This window comes from Enoplosus armatus, chromosome 14 (assembly GCF_043641665.1).
Source record: "Enoplosus armatus isolate fEnoArm2 chromosome 14, fEnoArm2.hap1, whole genome shotgun sequence".
Taxonomy (NCBI): domain Eukaryota; kingdom Metazoa; phylum Chordata; class Actinopteri; order Centrarchiformes; family Enoplosidae; genus Enoplosus; species Enoplosus armatus.
The window spans coordinates 21,530,608-21,542,873 of record NC_092193.1 but is presented as its reverse complement, the minus strand read 5'-3'; positions in this window follow the sequence as shown (position 1 = coordinate 21,542,873).

The following is a 12,266-nucleotide window of genomic DNA, read 5'->3' as shown; positions in this document are numbered from 1 at the left end:
TAGCTATATTTCATTTGTCTTCAAACTCCAAATGAATTCAGATTAAGGCATTATGATTTCGACGCTCGCAGTCCACGCCGCCATCAGTTACTGCCAGGGCGCCGATGGAGCGAGACAGCAGAGTGACGTACCTGAAGACGGGCGTCGCCGAGTGACCGGAGGCAGTGCTACAAAATAAAAAGGGAATCAGGCTTAACACACAGCGACGAGTCAGCACCATCCCACCACCACACAACAGAGCACAGCTGCTTTTGGCACGGCGGTGCGATGCAAGTCAGCTTTACATCTGCGCTGGAGGTCAGTTCAGCTCAGTGATGAGTCACGGTACAATATCCAAGTCTGTGCACATGATGTAACGGCAGTGAATGGAGAGGATAGTGGCCCCCGGGGGGGGGGAGAGCCTCTTCCTCCTGCATTCATGGGCCTGTTGGTCACTGAAAAGCCTCGGGGGTTTTTTCTTCGTGTTTTTCCAATTCGCATTAATGTCAACAACATATTTTTCGCTTATTATCGCTAGATTGTGGTAGAGGGTGGTAGTATGAGGATATGAAGTGGCCACAACTTTTTTTTTTTTTTTCAGCTCGGCACGATTATGATATATTAATGTGCGACCGTGCGATCGCGGCCCGTCAGGCGGCGGAGCACGTCCCTGCCTCAGCAGCGCTTTCAGTTTCTCGGCAGCTCTCTGGATTCACTGCGGCTTTCAGGTTTTTGTTGCCGCCCAGCCTGGCGGAGGGTTCACACACAGTTGAAGAGATAGAGAGGCACCAAGAGCAGGTGAACAGAGAGAGAGCGAGAGAGGGGGAGGGAGGGAGGGAGTGAGTGAGTGGGTGGGTGGGAGAGAATAAAAGGGTGCTCTTGTCATCCAAAAATAAATGTCATCGGCGCAGCATAAAGCCTGCCGGCCTAAAAGTGAAGGTACGTTCTTGTTTGGCCAATAAAAAGCTGTTGAAAGTGAGGTTGCGTAGGTGAGTTTGCGCCTGATAACATTGTGAATGTCATCAAAAAAAAAGCAGTCAAAGGCTAATCTGAAGTATATGACAGCATGTGTTTAGGTATTATCATGCTACGTCGGGCAGTAAGCAGTGAGCAGTAATGCTGGAGATTCCCATTACTGAAATAAAAATTGAAGGAGAGCAAAAATCGGCTGCAAACCTGAATAAAATATAACCAAAAAAAAAACTGCAAAACTATAGCAACCGATAACCTCCGCACTATTTGTTATTTCCTCCTATGTTACCGATTAAAGTCTATCGACGGCACCTTTAGAAGTGTATTCTACGCATCTGAAAGTTCAGTATGTAACTCATTCAAACCCATCCATGCTGGACTTCAGTGTAACTACACAGTACGGTATTGTAACACTATAATACGCTTTAAATGACCTCTAAAACCAGCTGCACTGCAGCAACCGCTGAGTTATTCCATGCGAAACTGCTGATAGTGGGCGTATCAGTATGTACACCATATAAAAAAGGGACTGTTTAGATTTAGATTATTTTACAATGCATGGATTGATTTCAAGTAATTGTAAACATTCTTACTGGAGAGGTCATTCAAGCTGCTCTGGGGAAAGATTTCCATGCAAAAATCCAGACATCGCACATTAAAAACTCACATTTCTGTATTTTAACAACGGATCCCAGTCACTACGAGGGAAGGAGAATTATCCCCTCCCGCTTTTCAGAGCGTTTCAGCGCCTTTCAGCTCAGTGTTTCACCGTTTTGGTTCGTGGAGTTAGTGGAGACCCAAACAGAGCTAAAAGGGGAGTGAATGTCTGGACTAAAGGGGGCAATATACACTAGCACTTCTTGTGGGATGGTCCCATAGCTCTGGATAGCTTTTCTCGCCCCTCTGACGTGAGGATCGACGACACCGTCTCTGTGGTTAGATGGCAAACAGGAGGACTTCCTAAGATGACGAGGCCGGCAGACGCAGGGGACAAACGAGTAGCCTAATTTAGTTAGGAGCTAACAATCCCGACAGCTGAAATGTGTCCGGGAGTCCATTAGCGAGCTCAGAGCTGACTGAACGTCATGCTCATGTCAGTCGAATCGGTTTAAATCGTGGCTACAGGCGTGCCGAGGGGGGTGGGGGGGTGTTCCGTCTTGCTTTTCTCCCTTTCTTGTCCTTTCTCACAGCGATAATAGAAGACGTGACACCGATGGACCGTGCGATTGGAGGATGTAAATGTAAAAAAAAAAAAAAAAAAAACCTTGGAGGACCAAAGGGGAAGTGAGTGGAAAACACACCACCGAGGCTGAAGCGTGTTATGTTTCCCGTTTCTCAGACTCACGGCATCTAACGCGTTAAAAAGATCCTGTCATGGCTGCCCAGCCAGTCGCCATGGTGACTCAGCAGCTCCCCGCTGTCTCCTTCATGACGAGCACAAGCTTCATCACACACACACACACACACACACACACACACAGTGCGTCTCTGATGAGCAGCAGTTTAGATTACTGCTGACAACACACTGTGTCGACCCATCCACACACACACACACACACACACACACAAGCGCGCACATATATAAAACACATACATGCACGCACACTTACACAGCGTCAGTGTAGCAGAGAGAGCCAGCTTATTCAACCGGCCTGATGACTAACTGCACACATCTGTCAAATGTGGCTCTGTGCTGCGTTTGTGTGTTTCAGATGACCATGAGACAAAGCCGTGGAGGCAGACCGAGAGGAGTACAGGACCTGCAGCAAACGATACTGTACCCCGAAAGAGGGGCGCACCTGCAGTCCGACTCTGTGGCCGTACCCGTCTCCCTCGATTATTCCAATCGAAAGACAATTCATTGCCGACCATTTTGATAATCGAGTTTTTTTCCACACAAAAAAAAATGTCTTAAATGGGAGGATTTGCTGACCAGCTCATTTTTTGGGACTGTGAAGTAGTTCGTTTGAATCTGTGCGAACTGAACTCAGAGCTAACGCTTGTGAAGTGCGAACCTGCACAACCACGGGGCCGCCACACTGCGCATCCCAAACTGTCAGGTCAGACTTCATTCTCCACTTAACTGACAACTGTTGGCCAGTGGATGGACAGCGAGCTCACAAATCTAGCAATTCATTGTAAAAATAAATAAATAAATAAATAAATAAATAAATAAACAGACAAAAAAAAGGTGCTGCACTTTGCAAACCAATATGGCCAATAGAACCAATATCCACTTGGCTAACATCTGACGGAAGCAAACAGTTGCTCGTTGCACCTTCTGCAGTGTGAGGATTTGCTTCTTTTCTCTGTTTGTATCATTATAAATCAAGTATTTTGAAGTATCGTACTGTTGGTCAGAAAAAACCCCAAAACATTTTACATTTTGAAGACATGTTTTGTTGTTTTCTGACATTTTATAGACAACGCAACTCATTGATTGGTTGAGAAATAGCAGTATTAGCATGTACATTTACATGGATGGAAAATGACCAAGTATGCTTACTTAAATACAGTTTTGAGGAACTTGTACTTTACTTGAGTATTTCCTGCTACTTTATACTTCTACACTACACTTCAGAGGGAGGATACTGCACCTTTTTCCTCCATGATCAAATAAAAGATCACGTGTTATCATAGGCTAGGATGAGAGACGGCTGTGTCCACAAGCTACCCAGCAGTATAAAATATAAAGTCATTCAAATGAGCCCAACCTTTACCAGCTGCACCATTAGAGTGATGCACACATGAATGCATCACGCCACTCTGCACCGCGAATCCTTTCACTTTTGGTACTTTAAGTACCGTTTTGACACCAATACCGTTGTTGTTTTGTTTACTCAAGTAAAAAGATCGGCGCATATCTATGCACATACATTTACCCCAAAACCAAAACAGAGAGCATCCCTCGCCGCCTCTCCCGGTCCCCCACGCTGCTACCGGCTCCAAGCTAAAGAGCTTGTGTTGTTTATTTATACACCGCACAGTGTGGGAGGAGAGGCGGCGTGAACAAAGGACACAAAGGCAAAAAGAAGCAGATGGAAGCAGCTAAAGGCTATATGTGTCTTTTGGAAAGGAAACATAATAAGTCCACGTCCTCTGCTCGATGTTTCCAAAGGGAGGGGACCTACAATTTGAAAGGTAACGAGGCACATTCTGTCGGGGGGGGGGGGGGGGGGGGGGTAACTTACTGTACCTCAAGAACTGCTTCAGTACATTTCGTTTAAAATGGTTTCGAATAGGAAGCACACACACCGCACGTTTGCAAATGCCCTCAATCTAGTCAAGTTTATTCATACTATAAACTGCATGGACTACTGTATACTGTACATACACTGTAGCCCTTTCCCCAGTGCACATATCCGCGTGACGTGCCATGAAACATCATGAATAAACAACATCATCCGTACGGCAGCGCGCTACAATGTCTCTGCACAACGTGTGGCATCGTTTTGGGGTTTTTTTTTTTCCTCTCTCTCTCTCTCTCTCTATTAAGTCAATTATGTGCAAGGATGGGCAAGTACTGTGTTAATTGTTTTTAGCAATTTTCACAAACTCGCGCGCAAGGAAATGAGCCCGTTCATGACTGGAAGGTGGGTGGGATGACAGCACAGACCGGCTATAGAAATGCCTGACATCACCTTCTCCAGTAGGTTTAATTACTAACGTGTAACTTGCAGCTAGAGGCAGTAAAAAAAAAAAAAAAAAAAAAAGAAATCCTGTAGTGTAAACCACACACTCCGGCTGCTCTGCGGTGCGTTATTTACAGTCATGAGATCTGAAACACCGCCTTAGTTCCAATCTGTCACTTCTGTGGGCAGGAAAATGTACACAGCAACAGCGGAATCCAAACGTGGGCGAACACGGTGAATCCACATTGCCTCGACAGGGCGAAGGTACCCCACAATGCACTCAGGACGAGTGACAACACGGACTGTGATTTTGCTAAAATCGGGTCGGGTGTGTTAGTGCGTTGAAGGCGGTCGATGGAGGGGGACATTTTGTACTCATCCCTCCCTCATCACTCTGCCGCACTTGCCTGATGTCAGGTCTGATCTGAACGTCGGCCTCTGCGATCGGCGGGACGGAGAAGACCTTTGCTTGTTTGGAGTCGCAAACGCGCGCTGATGGAGGTCTCTGCTGGAAGAGGATGATGAAAATGAGGGAGACACATGGTCATCCCATCCTCCCCGGGTCTACTGTACCATGTGGTGTCAGGTCCGATCTGAATCTCAGCCTCCTCCCTCAGCAGGAGAGAGAACGACCTTTGTCGTTTCCTCCCTGAACTGAGCTCTCCGTTTGATCCACTCGCTGCATCGTGCATTCAGGTCAGTCAGTGGGCGACTTTAAAAGTCACTTGTTTGGTATCTGTCGGTTAAATCGCTTCTGAAAGAGAACATCAGGAACAAATGCTCCTATTTCCTTACAGTTTGATGTCTCTTTCCAATCATGCAAGGAGCGTAGAGGGCCGAAGTGAAACCAGAACCGCCTGTTCCAGAAGTAAGAAAACCTCATTCAAAAATCACATTTACACTTGTGACGATACAAATGATCCAGGCCATCGACTGTTTTCGCCATCGATTCATCTGCCGATTATTGTCGCGACGAATGGTTCCGCCAATAAAGTGTGAAAACATTTTTGAAAAATGCTCATCACAATTTCCCAGAGCCCAAGGCGACGTCTCCAAAATTGCTTCGTTTGTCCAACCAACAGCCCTAAAACCCAAAGACGGTCGTAAACGTTTAAGGAGCTGGAACCAGCAAACATTTGACATTTTTGCTTGAAAAAAAAAAAACAAATGACCGAAACGATGAATCAATTATCAAAACAGTGAGCAATTCATTTTCTTTCGGACGACTAACTGATGCAGCTCTTGTTACTGCAGACATAGCAATGTATCGGTGTATTTATTGGCCAACGAGCGACAAGAAACTGAAGTACAGAAATGCCAAACAAGGTTTGAGGCCATTTCAAAACAGTGTCACCGTCACACAGTTCGTCCAACGGAGAGCACTGACGGGTTGATTTTTACACTGCAAAATGTCCAACTTAGTAAAGCAACTTTTAAAAGGATTTAATTGCCAAATAATAATCGGCCGGGCTGTGCTTCAGTGCTCTGTCTGAACTGTCGCCTGCTTCTTACGGCCTGAGTCAGTGAATGATCTGCTGATGGTGAGAAGGAAAGATCTAGCATGAGGACCTTTGAGTTGGGACTCTTTTCGTCACACATACTGTTCCCAAGCTCAAGAATGAGCGTTGTTTAACGTTTGTCACAATGACGAAGGGTTCGAATACTACTTCAAACATCAAGTGCAGAAGTAGATATGATACAACTAATAGACTCATGAATTGCTCAATTATACCGTTGATTATGGTCAGTTGCAGCCCTAATAATGTATAAGCATGTACATCCAAATGTACCGCGACAGGTGGCCTCTCCTTGCTTGTGTGACGATCTTTTTCGTTGATTCATTAACAGAGGAAAAATAGGACGGCTAAACAAAGCAACAAGCAACATATTAAATAACAACAACAACAAAAAAACATAATCAAAAACCATTTTCTAACGTATTTGTGGCCAGTTATGATGGCACATACTCATTCGTTGTTAGTGCCTGGCCCATCCAATACAAACAAAAACACTGTTTACATAAAAAGAAAGCAATGTAAAGAACACACAGGGCTGTGGACGTAATCTGTTATTTCTCAGCTGGCCGATAACACGACGGCCTGTTGGCGGGACGATGCCCCTACAGAGTGTCAGAAGTCTGCTTTCATTTTCCTTTCAGTGATGATTTATTCTATCAGACATAATAAATGTTTGCAGCGATCTCAGGCCCCTACGTCCCACTGTGGCAATAAAAAAAAAAAAAGGAAAGTGTCTTCTAACAGATAGCTCATCGCTTACATAATTCTCGGAGGTCATCAATAATGAATTAAAATTACTATTGCAGATTAAGTGCGCTGAAAGTCCTTGGACGGATTCTCAGGAGTGACTGGTGCAACAGATCGCACCCACGCTCTCATCAGCACAGCGCCGGGGCCACCCTCACAGTGTTCACGCGCTCAAAAGGCAAGACCGTGTCACTGAAAGGTTGTCCCACTGTGTCTTCGTCGCCAGGCAAGGGGTGAGATTATTACCTTGGCATTGACACCATCTGCAATTTGCCTCTCGTTACCTCCTCTACCCCTGGCAGCAACACTGTTATTAGCAGGATAGCAGGTCTTGAAATATTTATTTACATTGGTATTAGAAAGTAAAGGGTTGTTCAAGTTAAAAAGATACTTGCGCTCCACGTCTGAGTAACACTTAAAGATCTGTCGTGTAAGACAAAAAAATCCACCCAAAATGGCCCAAACAGTTTTCAGGTTGAAGCTTCAAAGTTGCAGTCATGGAGTTGTCGGCCACTAGGGGGCATCGGAACAAGCTGAAAACACAACATCGAAAACTCGAAATCATGCCGATGAGTGCTGCGACATGGAGCAGTACGTTTGCACAAACCCAAAACAATTAGCTCAAAGAGACTAAAGTTCCCTGTAGAGGCGAAGGGAACCCCAGAGTTGGGTGAATATTCCCTCTGGGGTCGCCAATACAAGCGACCCCTTTACGCGTCAGGCATGGTCATTTCACCCACCGTAAACGCAAAAATATTATCTAGCGCAGCTGTAAATCTCCAGAGAGCAGCTTGTTCCCTCAATTCAAAGCGTGGAAAGAGAAACATTTCACCTCCCTAAAACGAACCACTTGGACAGATTTTATGTCGAACCTCCGGGGGTGATAATGTCATAATTTTATTCTACTAATACTTCGTTAATTTGTTGTCAAATTATCCAATTTCGGATAAAAGTGATGCAGCCTAGGTGCCGCTTTCATCCCATTCATGTCAGATGTCAGAAATGTTACAAATATTACACGTGGGGTTTTAATGATCACTGTTACCGCTTGGCATGACACCTTAATTCACTGCCTCAGTTCAAACTGTGCCAATCTTACTGTTACACTGGCTTAGAACGCTGTGTATTAAGTCCTTTATTGTTTTACCTCACTGAACACCATTTGGTCCTTGGTTACATATCACTGTCACTCCCGTCGGTCCTGTTCCTCCTCGCTGTAGGCTATAATAAAGAATCTTTTTCACCATTACGGGAAGATCTCCTTATGGCTGGAGGGTGCCATCGGTGGCATGCAGCTCCTCCATATAGTCTGTGCTGATATTGGCAGAAACACGAAGACATAACTTGGGTTACGTAATCTTATGTTTTACAAACTACTATAAGGGCTTAGAGATTGCCTGGGGGGGGGCTACACCACTATTAGATCACATATCTACTGTACGGCCTCCGCCTGGCTGACTTGTTGACTCACTGAAGAACTGGAGAGCCCTCCTGTAAAAGCAGTAGGAGTACTGGTTGACTGTTTCTTTGGCGACCTAAGCGAGACTCTGAATGGCTGACTGCCCGCCTGGCAAATGGACTGAAAATGTTGAGTATCACCTGAGGTTGAGTGACCGCTAGCCGGACTTCCCTCCCTGCTTGGCTGGTAATCTGGCGGGGGATTGCATGTAATCCCACCAATCCCTAAAACAGAAATTATGGCATCATCATCATCATCATCATCACAACAGCCATGCATTAGAACATCTCTGATAATCCATGCGGCTTCCTGCTTGTAGTTCTTAGGCATCATCAGCCTGTCTTTCTTTCGGTTTCGTCATGCTATCTACGGTTCAAACATCCAAAGGCGCCTAAAGGAGCTGCACTGCCAAACACCGCAGGCCAGGGTCCAGATCTGAGGGGTTCAGGCGTTCGGCCTTTTGCTCATTCTCCCTACGTCCTGCCCTGCTAAACTTCACCGCTGGGATTGTGTTTGTAGCCTCTGCCGCTGTGTATGGAGTGCACATGCATCAGGCTGCCTCTAAGATTTGCTTCTGTCTGAACACAGCTTCGCGATCTTAACTCCAGTGCCGAATGTCACCGCAAATCATCTCTAGCATGGTTGCCATTACGCTAAACAATCTAACATTCGTTTGTTTTGTTTTTCTAATAGTATTATAAAATATGTTTTGTCTTTAATATTCTTGTCATCCTATACTACGCTGGTGATAAAGGAAATTAAGCCTATTCTACTTTTGCACGCCTGCTGAATCCCTCAGCAGCCGTCTCTTGTATAAATTCTTCTTTCTTTCTATCTCTGTTTATTGTTTCTATTCTTGGCTGGCTGTCTTTCTGACAAGCCTGTCCATCACTGATCTGTCACCAAAGATATGTCCCATAAAATGCGTGCCGTTTAACAAGGACTGCTGCTAAAATCTGAGCTAAGAACAGGGATGCACCCGGAGGGGTACAGTTAACACAGCACGCCGTAATTATAAATTGGGCACTGCTCATCATGGGATGATTATTATACAGTTTCGCAGATCATTTAGACAAAGGAAATCTGGCATTTCAATACCAAAAAGCTTTAAGCAAGGGTTTTTTCCACTGATCTTCATAAAAGATTACAAATAAAAACCACCGCCCCCCCATACTTTTAATGTACTTGACTTTGTGTACATTTACCAGCCTTAATGTTTTCTGCATGGCCAAAGGTATAGTATAAAGTTTCAGTCCATAACATCCTGAACCATCCTGAACACCTCTGGTTTAGAGGGTTATCTTACATTTCCATTGTGCTTTTCTAAGGCTGGAGTCCGTGGGACATGTCAAATCACAACACTGAGGAACTCTCTGCTCCGCTGTACATTAGGTCTGATGTATTTGGACTTTTGCTGCAAGATTTACAATGTTTCTCAAATTGTAAATTCTTAGAAGCGGCGTCGCTGCACTAGTCTGGCCTTAACAAAAGGACATGGAAGTAAGAATTAAGAAGCTGAGAAAACATTTCAATCACACTTTGAGGCAGAGTTTACAACGGGGGTTCAGTTTGGTATACATCAGACTCCACATGGTCCACATTCGGTGCCTTGCCATTGTTCCGACGGCCCATTATTCCAAAACCCCAATAGTCTGAAAAATGTCCCACTGGACAGAAAGCCCATTTCGACAGCCTGTTATCCCGAAAACAGGGACGGGGCAGTCGCTAAACTAACAACTGCAGGGAGAGTGTGTATTTTTTCGGAGCAACGGACATTTGTTTTTGGGATAACGGATGGTCGGATAAATTGTCTTTAAAGTACAATGGGACATTTTTGGAATAATGCCCCTCTCCCAGACTTTCAAGGCCTGCCAGCTGGGACACAAAGAAGTGGTTTGAACAATTTGTGGATTGAGCCTTCAAAATCTGTCCAAACCATAAGCACGGTCACTCCATGAGCATTGACAAATAGTGTTGTTATCAGGAGTATCTGCCTAAAAACACCTTTTTGAAAAATGATCATTTGTAATGTGGATATGATGACCAAGCATATGTTATTTTAAAGGTAAGGCTATTAATCACGATGCAGTAGTTCTGTAAAGGGTTTTAAAAGAACCTTACCACACTTCATGCTCTGTATTTACGAGTTTCCCCCGGAGTAAGCGGTCCTGCCGCCCAAATCACGTTACCCTGCGAGGCAGCTGGATTCAAGAGATCGAGAGATCCCGCGAGAATCCAGCCCTGAGCAGAGACAGTACGGGACAGCTCCCGCGGTGGGAACAGTATGGCCAAATCTCTACCGGTGGACCGCCACGTCGCCCACACCCTAGTTCCAACCCGGGTGGGGACTCGTTCGCCCGCCGCCTCGCTCTCTAAGTATCAACTGTCAAACTAATATCACAACACGTTCATTTCGCAGACACACTTTCCCGCTGGATGGAATCGAAATGAATCTGCAGCCGCTTTGATAATCGCTTAGCATTTGACAGGAAGAAATGCCAAACATTCTCCGGCTCAAGCCTCTCAAACGCGAGGATTTGCTGCTCTTCTCTCAGTTACAATCGCGATGTGTTGAATGTTCATGGCGTGTTCGTTGGAAAGAACAAGCCATTTGAAGATGATGGGGAACTTTTCTCTACTTCCTGACATTTCATCAACTAAATGACTAAATGACAGTTAGCCGTAGCCTTACTTTTGTCAAAGGCGGCTTACAATTTTCCTCATACACATACATTGGGAGCAGCAGTGAGTTCAGTCTCTTGCTCGACAACACTTTGACATGTGGCTAGGAGCAGCTGGGGATTTGAACCAACAACCTCTGCCCTATTAAGTGGCCAACCTGTTCCGCTACCTGCTCCCCCCCTCCCCAAAAATAACAGCACATACAAATTAGATATAATAGCGAATATATTATATTAAAGCATGAATTGGTATGGAGAGAGTTTTAAATAGAATGCATAAAACATTTGACTCTATCCCCAGAAGCGTCACGTGTTATCAGAAGGTTTGAACCCCGCAAACCCACAAACAAAGGCGGGTGGGAGGGTTTGGAACCCACAACTTGCCAGGCTGAATTTACTGCACGAGATGAAGCACAAGAGTCCACGACATGTCCATTTTATGTAACGGTGCGTTGCGCTGCTCAGATACAGAGCGTACACTATGGCGCTTTACTCAAACTTTACAGGAAATATACAAAGGGAGGGGGAGGGGGGGGGGGGGAGAAGATGTTCCTACTCCAGTGGTATCCCTACAGCATGCCCGTTCATTAATGACTTTCCAAAGCATTTATTATTACTTGCATTATTATCAACAATTCCACGTGTGAAATAGACTGAAGACCGAAAACAGGAACTGCCAGCGAGAGAAAGTCGCGAGCATACATAGAACAATGTGTACTAATCCACACAGAGACAGAGGATGCAGTGTGTGTCTATGTAGCCGTGTATACAGTGTGTGTGTGTGTGTGTGTGTGTGGATGGGGAGTGGGGGGGGGGGGGTATTATTGTATAACGACAGGCTTAGTCCCTATAGACCATCACACAGACTCCTTCCTAAAACTGGTGTATATGCGCATGTAGCATCAGAAAACACCCTTTATGTAACAGGGGCCTTTGGTCTCCGGTCTGGAGCTGCACCTGAGCAGCAGAAGACACTGCAGAGACAAGCAGCAGTGAACGCACACACAGTCTATAGGTCACTGTAGTCCCGCGCACACACACACACACACACACACACACACACACACACACACACACAGGTTAAAGAGGCTGAATGCCGTTACATTACAACGAGGCCGCCGTGCACTCGCTAATGAGGAGCACTGTGAGCTGGCGCAGGATTATTAGAGGAATAATATATACTGGAGTACTACGGCCCTGTGGCTTTCCCAGCAAGGAGGGGTGTACCATCCCGACTGCGGCACCACCACCACCACCACCACCACAACAAAGAGACACG